Below are 15,263 nucleotides of genomic sequence, written 5' to 3' on the forward strand. Positions count from 1 at the left end.
TACACTCTGCTTTAACAGATAACAGAAGAAACAGATATGTATATACAGGGTGGTCCATTGATAGTGACCGGGCCAAATATCACACGAAATAAGCATCAAACGAAAAAACTACAAAGAACGAAACCCGTCTAGCTTGAAGGGGGAAACCAGATGGCGCTATGGTTGGCCCGCTAAATGACGCTGCCATAGGTCAGACGGATATCAACTGCGTTTTTTTAAATAGGAACCCCCATTTTTACATATTCGTGTAGTTGGGTCTACGTACAGAAATATGAATGTTTCAGTAGGAATTTTTTCGCATTGTGATAGATGGCGCAGTAATAATCACAAACGTATTAGTACGTGGTATCACGTAACATTCCGCCAGTGCGGACGGTATTTGCTTCGTGATACATTGCCCATGTTAAAATGGACCGTTTACCAATTGCGGAAAAGGTCGATATCGTGGTGATGTATGGCTATTGTGGTCAAAATGCCCAATGGGCGTGTGCTATCTATGCTGCTCGGTATCCTGGACGACATCATCCAAGTGTCTGGACCGTTCGCCGGATAGTTACGTTATTTAAGGAAACAGGAAGTGTTCAGCCACATGTGAAACGTCAACCACGACCTGAAACAAATGACGATACCAAAGTGGGTGTTTTAGCTGATGTCGCGGCTAATCCGCACATCAGTAGCAGATAAACTGCGCGAGAATCGGGAATCTCAGAAGCGTCGGTGCTGAGAATGCTACAACAACATCGATTGAACCCGTACCATATTTCTATGCACCAGGAATTGCATGGCGACGACTTTGAACGTCGTGTACAGTTCTGCCACGGGGCACAAGAGAAATTACTCGACGATGACAGATTTTTTGCGCACGTTCTATTTAGCGACGAGGCGTCATTCACCAACAGCGGTAAGGTAAAGCGGTATAATATGCACTATTGGGCAACGGAAAATCAGCGACCTTGGCGGGTTAATGTATGGTGCCGCATTATGGGAGGAAGGATAATTGGCCCCCATTTTATCGATGGCAATCTAAATGGTGCAATGTATGATGATTTCCTACGTACTTCCTATGTACTTCGAGCATGATGGATGTCCGTCACATAGCTCTCATGCGATTGAAGCAGTATTGAATACAGGTGGATTGGTCGTGGAAACACCATACCATGTTCCGCAGGTTCACCGTATCTGACGTCCCCAGATTTCTTTCTGTGGGGAAAATTGAAGGATATTTGCTATCGTGATCCACCGACAACGCCTGAGAACATGCGTCAGCGCATTGCAATGCAAGTGCGAACATTACGGAAGGCGAACTACTCGCTGTTGAGAGGAATGTCGTTACACGTATTGCGAAATGCATTTAGGTTGACGGACATAATTTTGAGCATTTATTGCATTAATGTGGTATTTACAGGTAATCACGCTGTAACAGCATGCGTTCTCAGAAATGATAAGTTCACAAAGGTACATGTATCACATTGGAACAACCGAAAGAAAATGTTCAAACGTACCCACGTTCTATATTTTAATTTAAAAATCTACCTGTTACCAACTGTTCGTCTAAAATTGTGAGCCATATGGTTGTGACTATTACAGCGCCATCTATTAAAAAGCGAAAAAAGTGGTCCAACTAAAACATTCATATTTCTTTACGAACTACACGAATATGTAATAAAAATGGGGGTTCCTATTTTAGAAAACGCAGTTGATATCCGTTTGACCTATTGCAGCGCCATCTAGCGGGCCAACCATAGCGCCATCTGGTTTCCTCGTTCAAGATAGACAAGTTTCGTTCTTTGTAGTTTTTTCGTTTGACGCTTATTTCGTGAGATATTTGGCCCGGTCACGATCAATGGACCACCCTGTATATACTGTGTTAGGCTATGAGAGCGGATATTTTTATTAGTGACTGAGAACAGTCTGCTGAACAGCATTACATTAATATTTACTTCATTTACCGATTAATAATTATAAGTATTATGAGTATTATGTCTTTAGGTGGGTTAGTACTTCCAAGTACATGTGGTAAGAGCAAGGCGTTAATGTTTATTTTCCCTGGGGAATCAGGTTAGCTGTGGAAGTGTGGACACTAAATGGCCGGTCTGTACTGACAGGCGTAGTTGACTTAGTGTTGCAATTACGACTGTGCAGATAGCATGAAGTAGTAAATTATATGCTGTGCTTGTGGGAAGACTGTTAAATGCAGAGGAAAAGGAACTGAAGCTGATTCATATTGTTCACAATATGTGCACTTACAGCCCCAACACTTTGTACGTATTCTGTTGCTGATGACTAGTCGTTTAAAGAGACCGAATATCTAACTGTCCAACTCACCCCCCTCCCCCCCCCCCCCCTCCGGGCCAAGATCAATGTACCCTATCTGTCTACATCAAGATTAAATTCTGCACGTAACAATGGGAAAGACTCCTAAGCATTTGAAGTGGGATATGAGTAGCAGCCTAGTAGTCACCCAGTGGCGTGTGGGAAATCGTCTAGAAACCAGATCCAGGCAGGCTAGGACACCGACTCTTCGTTGTAAATCTGTCACTCGGATTCGATATAGGACCAATGCACCTCCCTATCTGGAAGTGGGTACTATAACGCTCACAGCTACTTGCGCATATACATATAAACTCTTTTACTAAAATGTTCGGTTTTTTGGGGAGGGAGGGAGAGGAATCGTGACCTGCACATTAGAAAAGAATAAATGAAAGGTAAAGATAAAGAATATGATGCGGGGGAGGATACAGAGGAAAAGTAACTAGGAAGAGGATCGGAGATGAGAATAGGATGAGGAGAACGGAAAGGGAAGGAGAAGATTCGAGAAGGAACAGGAAAAGAGATAAAGAAAACAAGAAGACAGTCAAGTGGAATAAGAGAAGAAGCGAGAATAAGAACGATAATGAAGAAGTGGAGGAATCAGAAATGGAGAATGCGTCTGTATAGCAAAACTATTCCACTGGTATTTATTCATTTCGAAAAACCACTCAAATGTAATACTAGCTTAGAAGCACTCGCTTTAACAGCTAAATACAGCTCTCAACAAAGCTGACGGTAGTTGACTAACTGAAACTATCTACGGCTCCAAAACAAATACCCCGCCCGCCGTATTATCGGCTAATAGCTACGCGTGCTACGCGGCCGAAATTAAAGGAAATAGCTTGTATTAACTCTGTAATGGACTGGAAGTTTCATAAACGTGTCCATCCCATCAATTTTCCGATTAACTAGATCTGCGCCGAGCACGACCAGTTTACGGCATCTGCCCGTCCACGCGCCGTTATCCCGCAAACACCGGCCGTCCGCGAACACTGGCGGCATGCGGCGAGGCTGCGCGGGAGAAGCCAGCCGGGCGGCCGACGCGTATCCGATGCTTTCATTTCCGCCGAGCAGGCGCGCATTGTGCCCGAGATGTCGACCCACGTCTGACGTCACCGGCGCACGTGTCAACGCGGCGCCATGTTCCCGCAGGCATCCGCCAAGACCGGAGACTCACGAGAGAATCGAGAGCATCGCTACTGTAACGGCTTCAGCGAGACTTCAGGCGCAGCAAAATGTTTACAATGCCTGTAAATGCTCCGAAGATGCACAACTTAAGTCCGAAGACTGATATGATTCTGTTGTCCATGCTACTCTTTCATCTATGAATAACTACGGCAACTACACTACTGGTCATTACATTTGCTACACCAAGAAGAAATGCAGATGATAAACAGGTATTCGTTGGACAAATATATTATACTGTAACTGACATGTGATTACATTTTCATGCAATTTGGGTGCATAGATCCTCAGAAATCAGTACCCAGAACAACCACCTCTGGCCGTAATAGCGGCCTTGATACGCCTGGGCATTGAGTCAAACAGAGCTTGGATGGCCTGTACAGGAAAGCTGCCCATGCAGCTTCAACACGATACCACAGTTTATCAAGAGTAGTGACTGGCGTATTGTGACGAGCCAGTTACTCGTCCACCATTGACCAGACGTTTTCAATTGGTGAGAGATCTGCAGAATGTGCTGGCCAGGTCAGCAGTCGAACATTTTCTGTATCCAGAAAAGCTCGTACAGTACCTACAACATGCGGTCGTGCATTATCGTGCTGAAATGTAGGGTTTTGCAGGGGTCGAATGAAGGGTGGAGCCACGGGTCGTAACACATCTGAAATGGAACGTCCACTGTTAAAAGTGCCGTCCATGCGAACAAGAGGTGACCGAGAAGTGTAACCAATGGCGCCCCATACCATCACACCGGATGATACGCCAGTGTGGCGATGACGAATACACGCTTCCAAAGTGCGTTCACCGCGATGTCGCCAAACACGGATGCGACCGTCATGATGCTGTAAACAGAACCTGGATTCATCCGAAAAAATGACGTTTTGCCATTCGTGCACCCAGGTTCGACGTTGAGTACATCATCGCAGGCGCTCCTGTCTGTGATGCAGCGTCAAGGGTAATCGCTGCCATGGTCTCCGAGCTGATAGTCCGTGCTGCTGCAAACGTCGTCGAACTGTTCGTGCAGATGGTTGTTGTCTCACAAACGTCCCCATCTGTTGACTCAGGGATCGAGACGTGGCTACACAGTTCTGGACTGAAGCGCCTAGAACCGCTCGGCCACAGCGGCCGGCTTATGGCTTGTGTGGGATCACGTTGCTTAGCTTGCTCTGCCATCCGTGGCGATCACACACACTATTAAGAACAATGTCCCGCCTTTTGTAATGCCCAGGGAAAGTAAGGAACGATCAGTCACGAAATGGAAACCATAGTGAAAATCCGATGACGTTTTGCACAGGTGTGTTGGGTAGTGTCTCTAGTATGCCAGTCGATCGCGTTAAGTCGTTCTTTTTAGTTCTGAGCACGCAGGGAGCACATAAAGATACCTACAACAATAGTGTCTCCCGCCAAGTACGAGGGCCTGGTGAGAAATTTCGCCTGAAGCTATGCAGCCAACATTACATAACTTGTGCATTTTCTTCTTTAAGCCAATTCTCAGCCGCATTCTGCAGGGGCAATGAAGATGCTCCTGCATAGTTTTCAGTTGGAAATGTTTGACTACCCACAATACAGCCAGTAATTGTCTCCCTCTGAGTTTCATCTCTGCTCACATGAATGAAGACAACATTTTGGCGCAGACAACGAGCTATAGGCCAGCGTAGAGAATTTGCGGAAAGCACTGGCGGCTGCCTTCCATGACCAGGGTAATGGAAAGTTGGTACAACGCTACGACAAACGTCTAAGTCGGACTTCCGACTAGGGAGATAAGCAGCTGGAAGTTGTAGCTAACTGCTGAAAAAAAAAAAAAAAAAAAAAAAAATTTGATTTTCACTGTGGTTTCCATTTCGCGACCTATCGTTCCTTACTTTCCTAATAGCCCTCGTAAATAGCCGCGCGGTCTGGGGCGCCTTGCCACGGCTCGCGCTGCTCCCTGCGTCGGAGGTTCGAGTCCTCCCTCGGGCATGGGTGTGTGAGTGTGTGTGTTGTCCTTAGTTTAAGTTAAGTTAAGTAGTGTGTAAGCCTAGAGACCGATGACCCCCCCCATAGGAACTTCTCACAAATTTCCAAAATGATTATAAATCACGGTTACTGCAGTGTAATTATGGTCTTCAAATGAAAGTGTAATTTCTGTTCATCTCAGTGCTGTTTGTTTCATCTACCTTCAGTACTATACTGCAGCAATTCTAGCTATATACAGCCCAAGTTTCATCGAGGCATGTTGCTTGGCACATCATGCGAAATCTACTTTCGTCTTTACGTTCTACACACCAGTGTAGTTACAATGTTATTTTTTTAAACTGAAATACTAATTTTTGATTGGATATGAATCACGATTGAAGAGGATTGGGTTTTGCCTTAGCGTGATGTACAAGCAGGCCTAGAGATGTGGAAGGTTGGTCAGTGTAACTTTATACACTTACACTCTGTTGGCTCGTACGTAAATGATTAGAGTTTATAATACCTCGTGGCGGGCAGCATGGCCACCACTGTTTATTAAAGGTACTGTTACAAGGTCTGGTGAGTGTGTAACGGATGACAATAGGGTCAGAAGTTGACTGATGACCGTGAAGTACACGGTGATCGCACGTACTCGTACGAGGCAGCATTATCAGCACCTGATAGAGATTTTAGATCTCAATTTCACCAGCAGGTCGAATCGTGCAGTATCCACATTTGTGGGGCTTTCGGATGTGATAGTGGTCCACTGTTGCACTGCATGGGAACCTGAGAGCAGGCATATTCGTCAAGGTTCCGTCGACCAGGAAGGATCGTCGTAATCATCACACACATCGGAACTCCTTTACATCTGCACCTGCCGTGAGAGATGAAGTAATGAACTCCCTGAAACATTTTCTTGCAGTGCTTTGGAGAGGCACATTGGTATTCCTGTGATACCTCCGTGAAATTTTCCACGCCAGTATTAATGAGCGTTGTATCACTGTGTGTCTGAATGCCACTAAAAAGGCATACCTTTCGACTACAATCAATTCTTTCTTCAGTATCTCAGGTCGTCCAGTATTTTCTTAACAGTAATCGGAGTTATATGACTCTCTGCATAATTATCATTTACCAAATACCACAGCGATATCTAGAACCGTTCCCAAAAAGAAAGGAGGTATTGCGTTTTATGTGTGACTCACCCTGAGTATGTGTGGAATATGAGTGGACCCAAAATCGAACCCTGTGGCACTCCGGTCGCGATTTCTCAGCACAGACTAAAATTTTTTGCCTTTAATTAATGTTCTCTTCACAGAACGTTGCTATGGGGCGAAATTGTTTAGAGTTCTCATTCGCTGGCCAGTATAACAGCAAAGCAACGTATCACGTTGGCTGCAACGGACAGATGAGTTTTTCAGGACTTGTTGTCGTATCAAAAGGCAGGCCTCATCAGCGAGGCGTAACGGGTTCGCCTAAATCTGTCACTGTTTACCGTCCGCGTGTCGCGTGGTCTGTACACACACACACACACACACACACACACACACACACACACACACACACACGGACGCACACAAGCACGCTGCTTTATAAAGCAGTTTTGGAGGGAGATAAATAGCATGGCGGCGCTAGATTGCAAATTACCGTTGGCGCCGAAATTGGATGAGGCACAGCGCGGCCGTAGCTGTGTCAGGGCGGCGAGCTAACAGAGCCTTCGGTGCTGTAATGTTGGCTGCACTGCCGATACGAACGAAACGTACGGATCGTGATGAAAAGGGGCAAGGAGCTGCAAAACGATATGTCTGTGTTATCATCAACAGACTTGCAAACAAACGCTGTAGCTTTTAGTTGAATGTTTGCAATTATTGTTTGATTCAATATTACTGTGCCATACGGAGTCGAATCTTCGTTGCGCTTGTGTGGTTATCTCCTAGAGCTCAAAAACTATTTAATTCGAAGCCATCATTAGACTCATCATTAGTGTCATAGTATGGATGAGAGTTGCTTATACTGCCATAAATTTCGTATCCCTTGTAGTAGGATTGTTGATATTTTTAAAAGTATCGGGAATCCGACATATTGGTAATTAAAAGAGTATCACTATCGTCTCTCGATGTATCGCGAAAGAGGTATTGATATATCGACGTAGAAAATACCAAATATAAATATATCGGCTGCGCGTTGTAAATATACTGCCGAATTAGACCTGTATATTTAAGTATTGGTTTATTATTAGACATTCTGAACATCAACAAGCTAGTAGCCTGCCTATCCTCCTTAGAGCTAAAACTGAAAGGAAAACGGCGCAAGCACGTTCACGATTGACGACAACCACTTTGCTGACAATGGTAACTGCGAGTAAGTGGAACAATAAATGGTGTGGGACGGGTCCATTGTTCGGTTTGGTCACATATCGGATTTGTAGCTAACACTTCGATTTCCCTGTTTTTTTTTTTTTTTTTTTCCAACGCCAGCGACCTAGCAGCTGTAGCGTCAAAATTGCGCGGTGAAGTTAAACCTTGCAGTTTTTGTCGGTAGCGTCGAGCGCCGATTATGTCGGCATTTCCCCTTACACGTCTCCGCTCACAGCAAAGACCAATCGTGTCATTTAGATTTTTGTTTTGTAACGCAACTGGTGAGCTGTTTCTTCACACCGGAAATCTTGTTATTGCATTCACACCGCCACGCCCGAGTGCAATCGGACTTCTTTTTTTGTGTCAAATATACACTCCTGGAAATGGAAAAAAGAACACATTGACACCGGTGTGTCAGACCCACCATACTTGCTCCGGACACTGCGAGAGGGCTGTACAAGCAATGATCACACGCACGGCACAGCCGACACACCAGGAGCCGCGGTGTTGGCCGTCGAATGGCGCTAGCTGCGCAGCATTTGTGCACCGCCGCCGTCAGTGTCAGCCAGTTTGCCGTGGCATACGAAGCTCCATCGCAGTCTTTAACACTGGTAGCATGCCGCGACAGCGTGGACGTGAACCGTATGTGCAGTTGACGGACTTTGAGCGAGGGCGTATAGTGGGCATGCGGGAGGCCGGGTGGACGTACCGCCGAATTGCTCAACACGTGGGGCGTGAGGTCTCCACAGTACATCGATGTTGTCGCCAGTGGTCGGCGGAAGGTGCACGTGCCCGTCGACCTGGGACCGGACCGCAGCGACGCACGGATGCACGCCAAGACCGTAGGATCCTACGCAGTGCCGTAGGGGACCGCACCGCCACTTCCCAGCAAATTAGGGACACTGTTGCTCCTGGGGTATCGGCGAGGACCATTCGCAACCGTCTCCATGAAGCTGGGCTACGGTCCCGCACACCGTTAGGCCGTCTTCCGCTCACGCCCCAAGATGGTGCAGCCCGCCTCCAGTGGTGTCGCGACAGGCGTGAATGGAGGGACGAATGGAGACGTGTCGTCTTCAGCGATGAGAGTCGCTTCTGCCTTGGTGCCAATGATGGTCGTATGCGTGTTTGGCGCCGTGCAGGTGAGCGCCACAATCAGGACTGCATACGACCGATGCACACAGGGCCAACACCCGGCATCATGGTGTGGGGAGCGATCTCCTACACTGGCCGTACACCACTGGTGATCGTCGAGGGGACACTGAATAGTGCACGGTACATCGAAACCGTCATCGAACCCATCGTTCTACCATTCCTAGACCGGCAAGGGAACTTGCTGTTCCAACAGGACAATGCACGTCCGCGTGTATCCCGTGCCACCCAACGTTCTCTAGAAGGTGTAAGTCAACTACCCTGGCCAGCAAGATCTCCGGATCTGTCCCCCATTGAGCATGTTTGGGACTGGATGAAGCGTCGTCTCACGCGGTCTGCACGTCCAGCACGAAAGCTGGTCCAACTGAGGCGCCAGGTGGAAATGGCTTGGCAAGCCGTTCCACAGGACTACATCCAGCATCTCTACGATCGTCTCCATGGGAGAATAGCAGCCTGCATTGCTGCGAAAGGTGGATATACACTGTACTAGTGCCGACATTGTGCATGCTCTGTTGCCTGTGTCTATGTGCCTGTGGTTCTGTCAGTGTGATCATGTGATGTATCTGACCCCAGGAATGTGTCAATAAAGTTTCCCCTTCCTGGGACAATGAATTCACGGTGTTCTTATTTCAATTTCCAGGAGTGTACTTGTTTCACACAGTCAAAGAAGTAGATTGAACGTGATGAAAGCTCAAAAACTAGTAAGACTTCTTCATACAGTGAAAGTAAAAGTATGCTCTACTACAATTTCAATAGAACAAGTTGAAATATTTAGCAAAAATTGTGAAAAAAATATACTAGAAAATGAAAATATCAGCACTGGATATTGCCTTTTTGATATCAATATATCGGGGGAAATATCGCTGATATATATCGTTATTTTTTGGAAAAAATATCTATATGTCGGTATTTTATCAACAGGCCTATCTTGCACTACCAAAAATCAGATAGGTCATCGTGAAATACGTGTTTCTTAGAGCCATATTAACAGCTATTAGTTCTGTGTGTTGAGAAACAGATTGTCTAAATACAGCGCTGATTTTGTTGTAGTTTTCGTATAACTTTTTGCGTGCCTGATGAAGACAATTACTGTCATAAGGTTAGTGACAATATAATATTTTATTCACATTTGAAAAAGAGGATGAAATAACCTTCGTTTTAAGACAATCACGAAATATATTCGTTGTCACTCGTTTGTGGCCGGCCGCTGTGACAGAGCGATTGTAGGCGCTTCAGTCTGGAACTGCGCCGCTGCTACGGTCGCAGGTTCGAATCCTGCCTCGGGCATGGATGTGTGTGATGTCTTTAGGTTAGTTAGGTTTAAGTAGTGCTAAGTCTAGGGGACTGATGACCTCAGATGTTAAGTCCCATAGCGCTTAGAGCCATTTGAACCATTTGAACTCGTTTGTGGAAAACTGACAAAGAGATAATGTCGACGTTGCCTATAACGTACCGCTTCAAGTTTCCAATATTGTAGCGATACAATTTAAGGAACTAACTCGTATAGTGAGCTATAAAAGATGCGTCTAGAATTGTTAATGCACCATAATGTTTCGAAATGATGTGGGTAATTGTCCAGTACGTTCTTTATCTGAAATTGTTAATGAAACAATTATAGGGCGCGGTCATATCCGAAAGAACGGACACCACGCAGAATCCGCAGCTATAATACATTCATTACATGCAGATTGAAGGTGGGAGAAAGGAAAGTAAAGGGAGGGGACCACTGCTATCCCAATGCAGCTGACAGCAGTCATCCCCCTTTCCACCTTCAATTTGCACGTCATGAAATGCATTTTCATAAACATTCTGTAAATAATTACAATATTTTTTTTAGAATTTTCAACCGCTTCACATACTTGCACTGAAGCACCAAAGAAACTGGTATAGGCATGTCTGCTCAAATACAGAGATATGTAAACAGGCAGAATACGCCGCTGCGGCCGGCAACACCTGTATAAGACAACAAGTGTCTGGCGCAGTTGTTAGATCGGTTACTGCTGCTACAGTGCCAGGTTATCAAGGTTTAAGTCAGTTTGAACGTGGTGTTATAGTCGGCGCAGTAGCGATGGGACACAGCATCTCCGAGGCAGCGACGAACTGGGGATTCTCCCACACGACCATTTCGCGAGTCTACCGTGAACATCACGAATTCGGTAAAAATATCAAATCTCCGACATCGCTGCGGCCGGAAAATTTCTGCACATTTCATTGCTGGGCCATCAACAAATTTCAGCTTGCGAACAAATCAACGAAACATCTTCGAAATGGGATTTAGATGAGTGCACGACACAAAGCTTTACGCCTCATCTGGGCCAGTCAAAACCGACATTGGACTGTTGACCACTGGAAACATGTTGCATGATCGGACGAGTACCGTTTCAAATTTTATCGAGTGGATGGATGTGTACGTGTATGGAGACAACCTTATGAATCCATGGACCCTGCATGTCACAAGGGGACTGTTCAAGCTTGTGGACTCTCTGTAATGGTTTGGGGCGTGTGCAGGTGGAGTGATACGTCTAGATACTACTCTGACGAGTGAAACGTACGTAAGCATCCTGTCTGATCACCTGCATCCATTCATATCCATTGTGCACCCGACGGACTTGGGAAATTCCAGCAGGACAGTGCGACACCCCACACGTCCTGCATTGCTACAGAGTGGCTCCAGGAACACTCTCGTGTGTTTAAACACTTTCGCTGGTCACGAAACTCCCAGAAATGAAAATTATTGAGCATATGTAGGATGCCTCGCAACGTGCTGCTCAGAAGAGATCTCCGCAACATCTTACTTTTACGGATTTATGGACAGCCCTGTAGGATTCATGATGTCACTTTCCTCCAGCACTACTTGAGACATTAGTCAAATCCATTCTACCTTGTATTGCTCACTTCTGCGTGCTCACGAGGTCCTACACGATATTAGGCGGGTGTACCAGTTTTTCTGGCTCTCAATCTACTGTACATGAATGTTGCTCCATTAAGTTTTGGTTGTACAGACGGTTAAATTCAGCTTCTTCGTATAATTTAGATTGTATATCGTAGACCCATCTTCAGAGTGATCAGAAAGACTGACGATCCAGGTTTTTTCTTTATTGTAATTTCAATTCGCCACAATGGGGAAGGGCTGGCAGCTGATACAAACCATTCTTCAGCCAAAGATTACATGAACTACCGTAAACACTGGCTACTTGAGCCCTGGAGGCTAACTTGACCCCAAAATAGAAAAAAATGTTGTTTGGTTCTCTGCGCACTCTCAACATCAGTATAACGACGTAGTATACTGCTTCGCTGGTAGGTGGCAGCACTAACCAGACCATAGCGTTAGTCTAGGAGGTTTGGGAAGTCGCCACCAGTAGCAGCACTGGTTATGCTACGCAGTTACGTGTTTGTTGTTTATTTCACTCTGCAAACTTCCGCTGTAGAGATATCAGGAATAGCCTAAAACCGGAGATATGTGCATATAATTCATGTTTAGTTTATCTTCAAAGCCAACTGAGGGCAGTTCATGTCATTAATTGTACAATATGTGGTTAAGTACAACTGGTACACGTTACCTGCAAATAGGGTAACCTGTAACCACATTTCTTGCTCTTCAGTGTATTAATAAGTTTGTGTTCAAGTTACCCAGAAGAATTAAGCTTCCACACTGGTAATCCTAATTTTGTGGTTGTTTTCTTTCAGGATTATCTGACGCAATGCCTTATAAATATATAAGACTACCTGGAAACCGGACATATGCTCACTTTACTCCCGAAAAGTTGGAAGAATGCCTGGAAGCTGTAAGGAGTAGGAGGATGACACAGCGAGAAGCAGAGAGTTTTTACAATATTTGCAGAGCCACTATCAAGAGGAAAGTAAAAAATCAACATCCAGGGAAACCGGGGCACCCGAGAGTTTTTATGGATGAAGATGAGCTCATGTTTGCTACCCACCTCCACATGCTGTGTGACTTTGGGTTTCCTTGCGACGAACTTGATGTTAGATTTGTCATAAAAGCTTACTTAGGTCGTCAGGGACGTACCATTGGTTGTTTTAAGAATAACTATGTGGAATTGTCTATGATTGGGGATGCATTTCTTCAACGACTTCAAGAGAAGAGGGGCGAGTTTGTTACACCTCGCTCTACTAAGAGGAAAGAACTCCAGGTGCCACATGCTCTACCAGTAATGCCGGTGCCTCTGCGGAAAACACCCAACACCAGGAAGAAAGTCCAAAAATGAAAGCATCTTCAAAAACAACCAAGACCACCATACGAAAAAGAAAACAAAAATTGGAAGAGTCCATGTCAGAAGAAGATGACCCATTCAGTTTGAGGTCAGGAGGAGACAGCGACATCAGCCTCCACAATAGTGATGAGGAACACAGAGGACGGTTGTCTATGACTTCTTGCCAAACCAAAGGCAAATCAACACCATCACCGGCGCCTGTAACGAAAGATGACCTAAAAATAGGCAAGTTTGTTCTGGTAAAATGGAACGAGAAGGAATACCCAGGAGTCATCCTCGCTATAGAAGCAGAAGGTGTTAGAGTCGACTGCATGGAGCCTACACTAAAAGCCTGGAGGTGGCCTAAAAATAAGGATGTCTTGTTGTATAAATTTGAAGATTTGGTAATGACAATAGAACCCCAAAAGTTAATAAAAAGAGGTTTATTTTCTTTAACTCGACTCTAAACATTGTTATATCCCTACATTCTATTGTTTGTACAATATCTAAATAGTGTTGTTCAAAATTAATGTTCAAAATTAATATTTGTCCTTAAAATAAACGTTTGGAAGTTCACTGGATGTTCATAAATTACGTTATTCAAATAACCATCAACCTACTTGGTCCCAAACTGCCTTCAAATGGTCGTATCTATGGCGATTAGCAGTCTGGGTTCAAGTAAGCCAACCGTAAGGTTAACTTGAGCCCAAATAAAGTAGAAAAATAAAAATATTTACTACGTCACAAACAATGCGAACTGCACGTTAAAGTATCCATAATAAATGATAGTTTAATATTATAATGTGAGTATGTAGGTGAAAAAATCTGTTGTGCCCATTTTTAAATATAACGTCAGAAGTTTCAAAATCAGGGCTCAAGTAGCGCGCGTTTACGGTATATTTAAAGGTGGTTAAAAACTATGAAAAGTGACAATAACAGACGATTTGGTAAAAGAAATAGGCAAAATAATGTGAATAGTGGTAGTAATGGGATGGTTACGTTTGGCGGTCAATAACGCAGGTAAGGCACGTGTCGCGCTGGACTGTACGTGTTCAGTTCGGACTAGCCATCAGTGAGGGTTCCTTACGAGTAGTGCACGCTTCGTACACTCCTGGAAATGGAAAAAAGAACACATTGACACCGGTGTGTCAGACCCACCATACTTGCTTCGGACACTGCGAGAGGGCTGTACAAGCAATGATCACACGCACGGCACAGCGGACACACCAGGAACCGCGGTGTTGACCGTCGAATGGCGCTAGCTGCGCAGCATTTGTGCACCGCCGCCGTCAGTGTCAGCCAGTTTGCCGTGGCATACGGAGCTCCATCGCAGTCTTTAACACTGGTAGCATGCCGCGACAGCGTGGACGTGAACCGTATGTGCAGTTGACGGACTTTGAGCGAGGGCGTATAGTGGGCATGCGGGAGGCCGGGTGGACGTACCGCCGAATTGCTCAACACGTGGGGCGTGAGGTCTCCACAGTACATCGATGTTGTCGCCAGTGGTCGGCGGAAGGTGCACGTGCCCGTCGACCTGGGACCGGACCGCAGCGACGCACGGATGCACGCCAAGACCGTAGGATCCTACGCAGTGCCGTAGGGGACCGCACCGCCACTTCCCAGCAAATTAGGGACACTGTTGCTCCTGGGGTATCGGCGAGGACCATTCGCAACCGTCTCTATGAAGCTGGGCTACGGTCCCGCACACCGTTAGGCCGTCTTCCGCTCACGCCCCAACATCGTGCAGCCCGCCTCCAGTGGTGTCGCGACAGGCGTGAATGGAGGGACGAATGGAGACGTGTCGTCTTCAGCGATGAGAGTCGCTTCTGCCTTGGTGCCAATGATGGTCGTATGCGTGTTTGGCGCCGTGCAGGTGAGCGCCACAATCAGGACTGCATACGACCGAGGCACACAGGGCCAACACCCGGCATCATGGTGTGGGGAGCGATCTCCTACACTGGCCGTACACCACTGGTGATCGTCGAGGGGACACTGAATAGTGCACGGTACATCCAAACCGTCATCGAACCCATCGTTCTACCATTCCTAGACCAGCAAGGGAACTTGCTGTTCCAACAGGTCAATGCACGTCCGCATGTATCCCGTGCCACCCAACGTGCTCTAG

Source organism: Schistocerca cancellata, chromosome 12 (assembly GCF_023864275.1).
Source record: "Schistocerca cancellata isolate TAMUIC-IGC-003103 chromosome 12, iqSchCanc2.1, whole genome shotgun sequence".
Taxonomy (NCBI): Eukaryota; Metazoa; Arthropoda; class Insecta; order Orthoptera; family Acrididae; genus Schistocerca; species Schistocerca cancellata.